Source organism: Epinephelus lanceolatus, chromosome 11, assembly GCF_041903045.1.
Source record: "Epinephelus lanceolatus isolate andai-2023 chromosome 11, ASM4190304v1, whole genome shotgun sequence".
Lineage (NCBI taxonomy): Eukaryota > Metazoa > Chordata > Actinopteri > Perciformes > Serranidae > Epinephelus > Epinephelus lanceolatus.
Window position 1 is genome coordinate 4,857,274 of NC_135744.1, and position 13,929 is coordinate 4,871,202.

Genomic DNA, 13,929 nt, shown 5'->3' on the forward strand with positions numbered 1-13,929 from the left:
TTTAAGTGGTGATACATGACACATTTCTATGTAAGTGCTGAAACTGAAGCTGATGTCAGTGCAGTTGAATGATGATGTGTACAATTACAGGTGATATCCTACAATCATGAGCTGTTCCTCCTGACAGTGAGAACAGGTTAATATTTAAATGCCCAAGCACTATTTATAGTGTCTGTCAGCACCAGCCAGAGCCCCTGCTGTCTGCTAATTGGGATCCCCCCCTAGGTAAGAAATGTAAGCAGCGGTAGCTCTCCCTGCCTTTCACAGGCACCCAGGGAAACCTTGACCATACTTCTGGATCAAATAATTGGCCGCTCATTTTTCTAGCTCAGGTCAGCCTCTTGAGGGAGACAGTGAGAACGCCTTGTCAAAACAGATCGAAGCATAAGGCCAAGAGGGTGAGCAGGCATCCCCTGGCGTAGCATCTCTGTTATGCGAACAATCTGACATGCCACACATGGTGGATGTCCAAATGGATTGGGGAGCTCCGTGGTGTCAGCTTAAAGGAGACCTAACAGGAGGGGGTGGGGGCAAATTCAATTCACTGCAACATTTTTTTTGGGCCGCAGTCAGACTCAAATCCTATGCTTGAATTGGAGTTGCTACCGCAAAAATATCTGTGTTAAATCACGCCACACTCAGTGCCAGAATTAGCTCCTCACCACACACTGCACAGATGGCATCAGCGGCGCTCATTGCAAATGCTTCACATTCTAGTCCAGGCTGCCTGACCCCTTCCTTAATCCTAATTAGGAATGCAATTTCCACGCAGGCCTTTTTCAAGCATGATGAAAATAAACATTTGTATGGCTGCGGCGGTGGCTTATGGGTAGTATTATCTCATGATTCCACGAGTCCACTGATTGTGACACCATTTTAAACCGAACACACGAGTTGGGTTTTATAAATGACTATTGCTACTGTGCACTAACCAATATCCTCTCTGCTAGTCAACAATGAACTGGTCAGATAATAACACATGATGGTAAATCCCTGGATAACATTCTGATGCCTGTCCTTTCAACCAGACATGCCAAAACCTCCCCCACCCAGTATACTTGCACACACTACACACACACACACTCACATTCAATCCTCAGTATTCACCAATTTCTAAAGCTTTCAATCAGCATGTCACAAAGGATTAACCAATAATTCCTCTACAACACATAAAGATCTGGAAACACTCACATCTGCAGATATCAGGCTAATCTGGATGCTGGAATATTAACATGGCTCTTTTTTTTTTTTGACCAGCCAGCAGTTCCTTTACCTAATAATGCTCATTTGGCCAGCACACTGACAGAGAAAGAGATGAGGGGGAAGCTGAGCCACTCTGCCACAGCCTGCAGAGATAAGCGCTCATTGTTGAGTGCATGGACAGTGAGCGTAGCTGACCACGATGAGCTAAGGCTCAACTGACAACTGAACAATAATACAACACCACACAGCAGAGACATGTTGACTTAGCAGGTCCAAAAGGTTTAATCTGCCTCACTTCCTGCGTGCTCCAAGGATGCCTGCTGTGGGCTGAAAAGAGCTGAACTGAAAAGGTGCTTTTTGCGATGCAGCCTTTGGGGACACACTAACTTTTTATACAACTCTGCTGACTTTTATTTTTAACTGTTTTCATGAGTTATATATTCCCCCAACATGCACATCTCTGCAGCATGGACAAAAGTTCAGTGTTTTTTTAATGCCTCTGCACTGGGAGTCATCTCAGATAAACTCATTGTAGCTAAATGACACTAACCAGCTAAGCATGAATGCCAACAGACAAATATAACAGTGCATTAAACACACACAACCAAAGTGAAGCCAAATGCACTCATGTCTTGAGCCGTGTAGTTGCACATTTGTGGCACTCAGGAGCATAATGTGTGAGATGGCAGCAGGAAGCTTATAAAGTCTTCATAATAGGGCCTCCCAGCAGTGTTCAGCTCAGTCATCAAGATGCTATCAGCTCGGGAACAGCAGGCCCGGGACAAATCCCACTATTTCTAAAGTCTACTCTTACAACAGTGGCGTCCCACAGACCAGCTTATTAACTGGCCTTTGTTTTCACTCTGGAACAAAAGCCATCTTGTGCAGTAGAAGTCTGACTGCTGGAAAATAATGGCAGTGATTCATATGATACACGTCTGATCGCTGATGGAGCCAATCATTTTAGAAAGCCTCTCTTTCCCAGGTTTATGAGCAATTAAAATCTGTTCCTAGAGCTCTTTTTTATTTCACAACACTTGGTATGATTTTTATTTTTTCAACAGATGACTCATAACTCTTACAATAACCTGTTCATGTTCTAAGAACCACACACAACATGCCATTTGATTTTGTGTTTTCCACAAACCATAGGCTGCATAAAGATCAGGAACTGTCCCCAGCATTACTGCTTATGTACTGCACTGTAAACCCCAATTTGCTAACTCAACTTAAAATTGTTTTGGAAACAGCTTGCACTTAGAACTTGTAGTTTAGTAAAACATAGAAACATAAAATAAATGTGGCACATGACTCTTGTCTGACAGGAGTTTCATATCAGTTTGACATAACTTTTTGTTGTTTGAGCATTTAATTCTAAATCATATGAACATAACAATTTACAACAATTTTTTGAAAAAATTATTGAAATATAAAAATATATTGTGGTGAGCTTAGGTTTCTTGGTTGCTTAAATACGGCAAAGAGATGAACGCTGAACCAGGAAGAGCTCTTTCTTTCACCTCAGCACAACTTTATGTTAGACACTCTAATATCCCCACAGGCGGGAGGTTACTTGTTTGCACCGAGCAGTAGGCCTACGGTACGGTACAGTTCAATTCGGTACGCATTTCTTACCGTTCTGTATTGTCCCAATTTTCGGTCACCCCCTCTGTTGGGGTACCTAGCACACAGATCTGATTCTAAAAGGTGGAGCTGTGAACACTGCAGTCCGTTGATTGGTCAATAGCGGATGGTGACTCTTGCTCAGGGCTGAGCTGTAGCTGGTTTTGAAGCTTATATATCCACTGTTCATACTGTAATTGTAATTTTAAAATGAAATGACGTTTTGCTGCCTCTAGCAGTAGCTGTTGCTGGAGAAAAAAATATATTAACTAAGGTCTAGGTACCATACTGAAAGTGTCTGGTGGAAACGGGGCTTTACTGTGTATGACTTACCTCATGGTGCAAGATGTCTTTTACCCCTGCATTAACTGAAACCTATTAGAACCATTGTGAAATACCTGAGCATTAATCACTGCGAAATGGGTAATGTGAGTGATTTATAACACAATTAAACACAGGGGGTTTTTTTTGGCTAATGGCCTTAAACACTAGGGGCTCTAGTATCACAGACCGGGCGCGGCGGAGGCGCAGCGCACCTGCACTTCGCCAACTGGGTGTGGCCAGGTGGATTTTGTAAGTTTGGCACACCGTGCGCCCTGGCGCAGCTACTCCTCTATCCCACCTCCGTCCCTCCTACCAGCGCAAGTCAGAAAGAGGGAGGAGAGAAGGCCCATTCACATCACACCAATCAAATGAGCCCCTCTCCTCGTCCTTAAATGTGCCGCACGAAGGCGTAATGAGAGTTTACTCAATTCGCCGGAAGAGAGCAGCAGCATCAGACGGCCAAACTTCTCCCAGGAGGAAAGTGATGTTTTGGTCCGGGAGGTCCAAGCTCGCAGTGTCCGAATATACGGAACTGCGAGCAGACCTCCATGGGCTGATGATGCAAAGGTAGCCTGGGAGGAGGTCACCACAATTGTAAATCAATGTTGCGTTTCTCTCGTGCGCGCACGCGCTCTCTCTTTCTCTCTCGCAGTCTCACTCTGTTTCTTTTCTTTTGACTTTTCTAAGATGACAGTTGCTGAATATATACTCCCTATCTGATGCTGTGGCTGTTTGTGGTTGGCTGAGAGGGATGTGAACTCATTAGTTTGCAACTGTGTTAATCAAATCAGGTTGGGTTTCCATTACGCATGCCAAACGTGCCAAACGGTGCCAATCCCCTTTGATCTGACATCAGATGTGATGGGACAGTCGATATAGAGATACATTTATGTGCTGATTGCAGATAGTTGCATTGAATAGTGTTTTTTTGGGTATATAGCATCATTAATGTACCTGATATTCTGGAAACCTGCCTGTGAGGTTTTGGTGACGTGTGCGCACTGTCCGCCAGTCAGCCAAACTTCAGCTTACACCGGCTGCGCTCACCCTGCGCTGACAGTAGACCTGGTTTCAGTTGGCAAGCTTTTAGCGCACCTTCGGCGAAGCCTTTTGGCACAAAACTGTCACTGCGCCAAGCTGGATCTGTCGACACCTCCCCCTGCTGCGCCGCCACACCCATTTCAGCGCACCTCGGTCTGCCAAACTACCAAACTGAGCGTGCCTCGGGTTGCGCTGCTCGAAACTAGCTCTGCGCAGGGTTCGCCACCCTGCGCTGCGCCAGGAAACTAGAGCCCTAAGGCTGTAGTCAACCAAAGAAAATCTTGGTCAACTGAAGTCGTACATAATCTTCAACTAATCGATCAGTCATGGGGATGAGTGTTATATTTACTTCTGTGGTGGTGTGTCTGTGTCACTCTGCAGTTACAACTCCAACACAGTAGTCGGCGGTGGAGGACTCTGTTAAGTGCTGAAAAGTTTAGTTGCTTCTAAACACACATTAAATATGGCTTAATAGAGACAATTTCAAACACAAGTACGCAAATTGGCTTCACTATTAATCGCAGGATTGACAGACAAAAACAGTCTTTCCCGCACCAATACAACATGCTAATGTTATTAGCACAAGTCTATGCCATTTTACATTGTGTAAATTAGCCTAGCTACTAGCGATCTTTCCCTCTTCTCATATAAAACCAGGGACAACAGCAACATTTAACAAAGGTAACAGCACATAATTTGGCTCCATTACAACTCACAACATTCATTGACAAAACAAGTGTCTGATACTAAACACGTTTTCCTAGCAAATACAACATGCTAATGTTATTAGTGTAAGCCTATAGCATTTTACATTTTAACACGTGTAAATTAGCCTAGCTGCTAGCGATCTTTCCCTTGTCTCATATTAAGCCAGGGACAACAGCAACATTTAACAAAGGTAAGGGCACACAATTTGGCTCCATTACAACTCACAACATTCACCTACAAAACAACTGTCACACCAAACACGTTTTCCAAACAAATACAACAGGCTCACATTATTAGCGCCAGCCTATGGCAATTTACATTTAGCCTAGCGATGAGCAGAGATTTCCTCTGCATGAAGCCAGGATAAATCCCGAAGTATAAATCCCTAAATGATATATCACACACAAGACTTAAAATGCTATTTTAGTGGAGGCTTTACTGTCTTCACAATTTATTGTTTCTTATCTGTGAAATACAAGTAAATACAAGCTTCATTTCCACTGAGGGAAAAGGTGTCAGGATACAGAAACTGAGCGTCACTGTTGCCAACTCCTCAGTAAGAAAAGTAGCTATTGGCTGTCGTAAAAGTTGCTAGAAGTCGCTAAATGATGTCATCGCCTAATTTGCATAACTGTCCATATGCATGTAATTGTAATGGCTGCTGTAGGAGAGAGGAATAATGTCGTGGGAGAGACAAAAACTGAGTAAAAAAACACCCTGAATATGTTTAGAACTACAAATGAACCTTCTTTCAGTGATTTATATTAGACAAAGAAAATTTTACATTTACATCCCGCCCTGACTGTAAACCAGGTCGGGATCAGGCAGCGGCAGTTCCACGCATGCGCAATTCACTTGCAATCTGGACGTGGAGGGTTAACATCTCCTGCTCTGACTGCTGCTGGGAGGGAGGACTGGGCCGTCTGTGAGTGCTTTGGGGTGAGAGAGGAGCCCACGGCAGCATCCGCTGCTCGTTGAGAAGAAGAATGATACTTGCTCGCACAACAGAGTCTCCAGAAGTCTTCAATAACATCAGAAAAAGTTGCTAGATTTGTCGCTAGTCGCTTTTTTGAAAAAGAGTTGCTAGAGGGGTCTGAAAAGTTGCTAAATATAGCGACAAAGTCGCTAAGTTGGCAACACTGCTGAGCGTTAGGGTGGGCGAGTTCAATGTTGTGTAAACAAAGGGGGTGTTTTGAAAACACCCCCTTTGTTTACACAACCAGCCTGTCCCTCCCGCCGCAGGAAATAATGGATTAATCCCGCCGCAGGAAATAATGGAAGCTACCAATGTAGCACTTTTCTCCTTATGAAAGTAACACGGCGATATTCGACCAGGAGACTACAGCTCTATTAAACACACTGTCTCAGCATACTGGGAGACCCATTGAGTCCTTACATGCCACAATATTTTAAGTGCACAATGATTAGGGCTGGGTATCGTTTCAGATTTTCCAGATTGATTCGATTCGATTTTCAAGGACTCAGTTCGATTCGATTCGATTCGATTTAATTCAGTTTAATATCGATTTAGTCAAGTATATTTCAATTATGATACAAAATTTGCTTGGATATTAAGATATTTTCTGAGAACTAAGAAAGTATATTTAACAAGGAACCCTCTGACCTGGTGCATTACTATTAAAAATACTGTTTACATTAAGAATTGACCCCAAAGCAGTACATTAGTCATCATGTACTTTTATTTAACATTACCTGACACATACAAAATAAATATTTTAAATTAAATCTAATCACAAGGCAGACAATTTAAATAAAGTGGCTACAAAAAATGTAAACAAAGGACATCCACAAGTTTGCTGCCTGTAACCGTCTTATAAAGCTTTTCCCGCAATACACTACAGTGGTTGTGATGCACACATTGACTGTATCAGAAGAGAAACAATATATGTAGGTGAACCCTGCAGCAAAGTGAACCGTCTTCCTCAGAGAGGATCTTTGCCTCCCAGTTTGTTCCTGGCGGCAGAGCAGAGTGAACCGTCTTTCTTCAGTGTGCTGGTGCTTAGTGGTATTTCTTAATCTTTTCTGTGAAACTGATGTGCATTTAATAAACATGTGTACATTATTAGCGTTATATTTTTAGGGGAAAATGCGAGTGAGAAAAATGCACCGTAGACCCATGCCTTCAGTGGACGCGCTCCCACCATTGTTTGCTGCTCTGTCTTCATTCAGTGTCCGGCTGTCTCGCGAGATCTCTTGCCATGACCGCAGGTGCTAAATGCTGATCTCGCGAGATTATCTGGGTTGATAGTACTGCTGCTGCAGTCTGCTACCGGCTGTACAACACATCCACAGAGGAAAATAAACAGTTATAGTAAAAGATCGATTTTTTAATTAATGAATCGATATTGTGCCATTTAAAGGAAAATTGATTCGAATTGATTAAATCGATTTTTTCAACCCAGCTCTAACAGTGATATTGTTTTTTATTGGCCTTAAACTAATTAGGTAAAATCAGCTATAGAAGTTTAAGTCAAATTAACTCAAAACTCAAAAATTGTCTACTTAACATAAAAAATGTGTCAACCTCACAAGGGATGAGTTTTTGTGTCAAGTGAACAGTTTTTTAAGTTTTTTTATGTCATATTTGTGTAGACTTTATATTGAGATTTAGTGTCATGGATGGATTGGGGTTTACAGTGTGTATAACTACAGCACATCATCAAGGGTTATAAATTGTTTAAAGAATCCTAGAGGAAAGGAACATTCAAAATAAAGATATCTTCTTTGTCCAGCCTAATTCTCCTACACATAACTGAGCTCAGAATAACATCAGTATGAGATTTTGACTGTTTTCTCATACTTCTTAAATTCAGCTCCTGAGAATCAGTCTGTCTCTTGTCTCAGCATGAGCCTTATTTAAGATCTTTAATTGCCCCCTTTTCCTCTCTCCCTGCAGTAATCTTTATTTGTCTGATATAAACAGCTCTTGAGATAACAGCAAAATCCGAAAGAAAACTTAATTGCCTTATAAATGAGCCCGCACAATTTCACAAATTGTCTTAGTGATCAAACTCAAGTCTCAGCTCTGTGAATTTGATCTGTTAACAGAGTTGAGAAACTGCTGAGAAGCCTTTGAGCACAGCAAAAGAACTCCATCTGCTTTATTCTTTTGCTCCTTATTTTTCCTAAAGCCCTGTATACATTGTGCGACTGTGGGCCGTCTCAAACAAAAGATGACCAATGTGAAAGATACGTGGCGATATCTTTGGCCCTGGCTCTAAAATGATGTTCCTGTGCGCACAGTGAATGAGGTTCAAGCATGGCCGTTGTCACGGTCTTGCAATCAAAGACAGCCTGGGATCAAATTCTGACAGTGTCAGAAATTTGGGATGACCATCTCACAGTGTGACTGCTGTTATGACCTATGTCTACTAACCAACTAATCAACCAACAGAAATGCAGCATGAATTGATGTACTGATCAGCACTAAACCTAAATAAACACACATGAAATGGAGGCAAAATGCGCTAAAAGAAATGTGTGGGATTTCAGCAAAGAGGAAAACCTTTTGGAATTGGGCACCAGAAACCTTGCCTGAATGCTGTGTCCTCCAGATCTTACCATGATCACTTAAAGATGGACAAAGCATGGAAGGAAATAGCAGCGGAGATGCAGCTATCAGGTGAGCAGCCTAGCAGCTAGCAAACACACACACAGACACACCGCAGTATACAGTGCCCACAAAACTTAAGGTTATTTAATTACAGTACAGGCCAAAAGTTTGGACACACCTTCTCATTCAATGCGTTTTCTTTATTTTCATGACTGTTTACATTGTAGATTCTCACTGAAGGCATCAAAACTATGAATGAACACATGTGGAGTTATGTACTTAACAAAAAAAGGTGAAATAACTGAAAACATGTTTTATATTCTAGTTTCTTCAAAATAGCCACCCTTTGCTCTGATTACTGCTTTGCACACTCTTGGCATTCTCTCCATGAGCTTCAAGAGGTAGTCACCTGAAATGGTTTCCACTTCACAGGTGTGCCTTATCAGGGTTAATTAGTGGAATTTCTTGCTTTATCAATGGGGTTGGGACCATCAGTTGTGTTGTGCAGAAGTCAGGTTCATACACAGCCGACAGCCCTATTGGACAACTGTTAAAATTCATATTATGGCAAGAACCAATCAGCTAACTAAAGAAAAACCAGTGGCCATCATTACTTTAAGAAATGAAGGTCAGTCAGTCCGGAAAATTGCAAAAACTTTAAATGTGTCCCCAAGTGGAGTCGCAAAAACCATCAAGCGCTACAACCAAACTGGCACACATGAGGACCGACCCAGGAAAGGAAGACCAAGAGTCACCTCTGCTTCTGAGGATAAGTTCATCCGAGTCACCAGCCTCAGAAATCGCAAGTTAACAGCAGCTCAGATCAGAGACCAGATGAATGCCACACAGAGTTCTAGCAGCAGACCCATCTCTAGAACAACTGTTAAGAGGAGACTGCGCCAATCAGGCCTTCATGGTCAAATAGCTGCTAGGAAACCACTGCTAAGGAGAGGCAACAAGCAGAAGAGATTTGTTTGGGCCAAGAAACACAAGGAATGGACATTAGACCAGTGGAAATCTGTGCTTTGGTCTGATGAGTCCAAATTTGAGATCTTTGGTTCCAACCGCCGTGTCTTTGTGAGATGCAGAAAAGGTGAACGGATGGATTCCACATGCCTGGTTCCCACTGTGAAGCATGGAGGAGGAGGTGTGATGGTGTGGGGGTGTTTTGCTGGTGACACTGTTGGGGATTTATTCAAAATTGAAGGCACACTGAACCAGCATGGCTACCACAGCATCCTGCAGCGACATGCCATCCCATCCGGTTTGCGTTTAGTTGGACGATCATTTATTTTTCAACAGGACAATGACCCCAAACACACCTCCAGGCTGTGTAAGGGCTATTTGACCAAGAAGGAGAGTGATGGAGTGCTGCGGCAGATGACCTGGCCTCCACAGTCACCAGACCTGAACCCAATCGAGATGGTTTGGGGTGAGCTGGACCGCAGAGTGAAGGCAAAGGGGCCAACAAGTGCTAAACACCTCTGGGAACTCCTTCAAGACTGTTGGAAAACCATTTCAGGTGACTACCTCTTGAAGCTCATGGAGAGAATGCCAAGAGTGTGCAAAGCAGTAATCAGAGCAAAGGGTGGCTATTTTGAAGAAACTAGAATATAAAACATGTTTTCAGTTATTTCACCTTTTTTTGTTAAGTACATAACTCCACATGTGTTCATTCATAGTTTTGATGCCTTCAGTGAGAATCTACAATGTAAATAGTCATGAAAATAAAGAAAACGCATTGAATGAGAAGGTGTGTCCAAACTTTTGGCCTGTACTGTATATGACCCTCTATGTTGTGATTCACAATTGGAGAAGGCAGACTATTGTGGGCAGCAAAATTTTCTTCTGAGAATACAATGTAAAAGACAGTTTTGGGGAAATTTACTCACCATCTGATTACTCCTTACATTTTAATATGTACCATACCAGACAGAAGGGAATGCGTGGTTACTTTGTGAGGGGAAAAAAAAAAAAAAAAAAAAATCTGCAATCAATCAGAGCGGTCAAGCAGAGAGTCAAGGGTCAAACACATAACTGCTGCACAGATTTACTCTTTGACAAAGATTTCCTTTAAAGCAGTCCCTCACAAACTATGGCAACTGGCCTGCATGTTGTATAATGCTGTGGGAAGCATTTCTGACTGTTTTCATTGTTCCTTAGTAAGCACTAATGTGGAGTACATGAAGAGGAGTGCAGAATGTGAGGTGTGTGACTGTGTGGGGATGACTGGTCACAGGTGAAATGAGCTTTGACAGGCAGGCGTGGTTGAGGGGACTGAGGTCACTTCATGCCGTCACAAGTTTTACAAAAGACTTTCAATGGAGAAAGTAATGGCACTTAGGAAAAGACACACAACTGTCACATTACATGACAGACAATTGTCTCGGGTATTTTAACCGTGAGGAAATTTGAATTAAAGATTTAACTTTTACTAAAACTACATGGCATTACACATAATTCAAACAACATTAACATTAAAGTTTGTATCTTGTCCATGTTTATTCCATTCTCTGAAATAACTCCTAATTAAAAGGGTGGAGACGGCGTCTCACATACTGAAAACAGTATGTGGCTGTTGGAAATTCCATTTTGCAAGACACATGATTGGGAATAAATCATGACTGTTACTTATTTCAAGAGACAGTTGTTTATGAACATTCTGTGCCTTCCATGTCAAAAAAACAAAAATAAATATTGAGACATCAAAGTGTGCGATTTCTAAGCAAGAATTTGCCAACAAGCAGCCCCCTCAAACAACAAATGTTCATAAAGGCATACTCTAGACTCAAATAGTTTGCACAGGCTGGCTGAGCTGTGGGACTGGGAATGTTGCTTAAACAACAGCTGGGGAGGGAAACCATCTGAGCACCCCCTCCCCTCCACTGGAGCTGCACTTCCATCACCTGCTAAGAGAGGAATCCTTGATGAGTTTCCGTGGGAAATACCAGACAGAGGCATCAGACAGCCAAACAACTGAACATTTCATACCTCCCATTCTGTCTCAAGGCTCTAACGTGAACTATGCCACCACATGAGTAGTCACACAGGAAGTAAAGGTGTGCTGTACACAGTTACACTGCGACCTACAGGTCCGGGAAACAGTGGCAAGGTTCAAAAGTGCTTTCATGGTAAGAATAAAGGACAGCTGGCGACCTCATCACCTGCTGTTTCTGCTTGCGTCAAATGTGACTGCTGTGTGGCCTAGCATGGCGTATGTGTGCTGCCCTGTTCAATACCTTGTTGATTACACAGAAAAGAGACTTTTGTGACAATCAAAACAAAGTTTAATGCTTCCATACACATGGAAATACTGATTTTTTTTCCATTGAACCTTTTCTTTCTCTTATAGTTAAGAATGCTGAGATATTTTATGAAACACATTATAATGCACTTTCTGGTGTTAACAAGCAATTACGAAAACAAAAACCTGTGCACATCTGGCACTCGATTCAGTAAGGAAATCCTAACCTTGTGGAGTTTATCTCTGCCCAAACCAGACAGGTTTTGCTGCTTTACAGGGTTTCCCACACATTCATTTATTTGTGACGGCTCACCATAATCAAAACATCTGCCAACACATTTTGATTTTCTATTTTTGGAGCTGGACTGTTACTTAGGAGCACTGTTGGAAAATGTATATTGTTCGGTTATTCAGTACACCACACTCGCAGTGCAGAAAATTTCCGACTGCACTGCGTTCACACACCAGCAAAAAACACAGAATTTAGAGATTGTCAGACGCTGTTCTTCTTTGAGTTAGCTGCTAACTGCTATCAGCTACTTTTTAAATCTTCTGCAGTGGACTGCACACGTAACAGGCCATCAAAACTTCACACCCATGCTGGCCATGGTCCTGTCCTGTCTGCTGTCTCATTTTTAGACATTGTTTCAGCGCTTTTACTACCTCCGATGCCAGCTTAAAGGCAAGACAACTCTGTCCCTCCATGCCACAATTACACCGAGCTCTGGCTGGACAGAGGCCTTTTCGAGACACTCGTCAGCATGCAGATGCAGATTCCCTCTGAAAGTGTGGTGGAAGCTTATGAAACCATAAGATCATTGTTCTTGCTCGAACAGACCGTACCAGAATAAATGGCTGAGAGGGAGCTCCAAGTTCAACTTTGGGGTGGAGTGCAGGGGTTGGTGGCCTGTTGTATGTTTTCTCTCTTGTTCACCACCCACGAAAGGCACACACATATTCTGAGGCTTCGTGTGCGCTCTGTAAACTTTACCCCTGCCGACTAAATGGCTTTTGTTCTCGTGTTTTCTGCTGTTGTTTTTTTATTTTCTCAATAAATTATTTGTTGCCTCTTTGCTTTTGTATGCTGAATATTTTAGGAACTGCACATCTGTGCTCTCTGTATTCTTGGGTTCAAGAGGATGACTTTGAGATGTGGCTTAGTTTGTATATATGAGCAAGTCAAGACACAGACTGTAACTAATTAAGAAACTAGTCAAGCACCTGAAGAAGAAGGTATGATTCTGTCTTTGCAGTGTCAAAGTTAGTTTTCCCTTGCAAGATGGCTCTACAGTATTATTCCAAGTGATTTTCAAGCTTCCATCAAGATTCCACACAGTTAGGATTTTAGGTACATTAGGTGCAACCAGCTTATCTGCTGCTTAAGTTTAGATTCTCAAGTCACTTTAAGGGGAACCTCACTTTTACTCATTAATTTAACTCTGTTAACAGTTCTTGCTCAGTATTAGTGTATTTTGGTAGGGGTGTAAATCACAAATTTCATCAAAATACAATATTACATTGATTCTTTAGACCAACTCGTCCAGCCACAGGGTCCAGATTTTCCCTCAGTCAACAATTCAAGGTCCACACAGTTTAATATATTCAGCATCATACTTGCATTTGGCCATGTTGTTGAACTGGTTTTCTGTCTCTGTCAAGTAGCTGTCCATTAGTCACTCACTCTACAGTTTGCAGCTCTGCAGCTTGTGTAGATGTGAAGACCACAGGGCCAGGTGTTTATGATCCTTTGGCTAGTTAGACTGTATAGCTTTTTTTTTTTTAATTGCTGCTTTTGTGATTTGACAATCACATTCTATTACATCACAGTATTGATCTGAATTAGATTAACTGTTCAGCTGTGCTGCATATGTGCAAAAATGTTGTATAACTCAACCTAAACCTTACCCTGTTAGTTGCCAGCTCAGCCACATTCATGCTGAGAACCATGTACAGACAACCTCTAAATCAGACTCTGAATCACAGATATGTTGTAGATGTTGTAAACAGCTCCATTAAAGTATTTCTGGCTGCATTCGTTTTGTTTTGGTATCTTTTCACGCAGCAGGGACAGTTGTAAGTCTTGAAAATCCCATATAATAATGCTCTGTGATTACAGTATTATGGCTCTGTGGGGAATCCAAATGGGTTCCTTTCGGGTTACCTTTTAAGCTCTCATAATGACCATTGTATAAATACATTAATCTGACTTTGG

At 42.1% G+C, this 13,929-nt stretch overlaps 1 protein-coding gene across 1 annotated transcript in view; it reads right to left on the minus strand.

Annotated features, from left to right (window-relative positions):
• LOC117263301 (junctional adhesion molecule 3B-like) overlaps window positions 1–13,929 on the minus strand; it is a 55,949-nt gene that overhangs the window by 28,263 nt on the left and 13,757 nt on the right. The gene's annotated exons all lie outside the window — the stretch shown is intronic.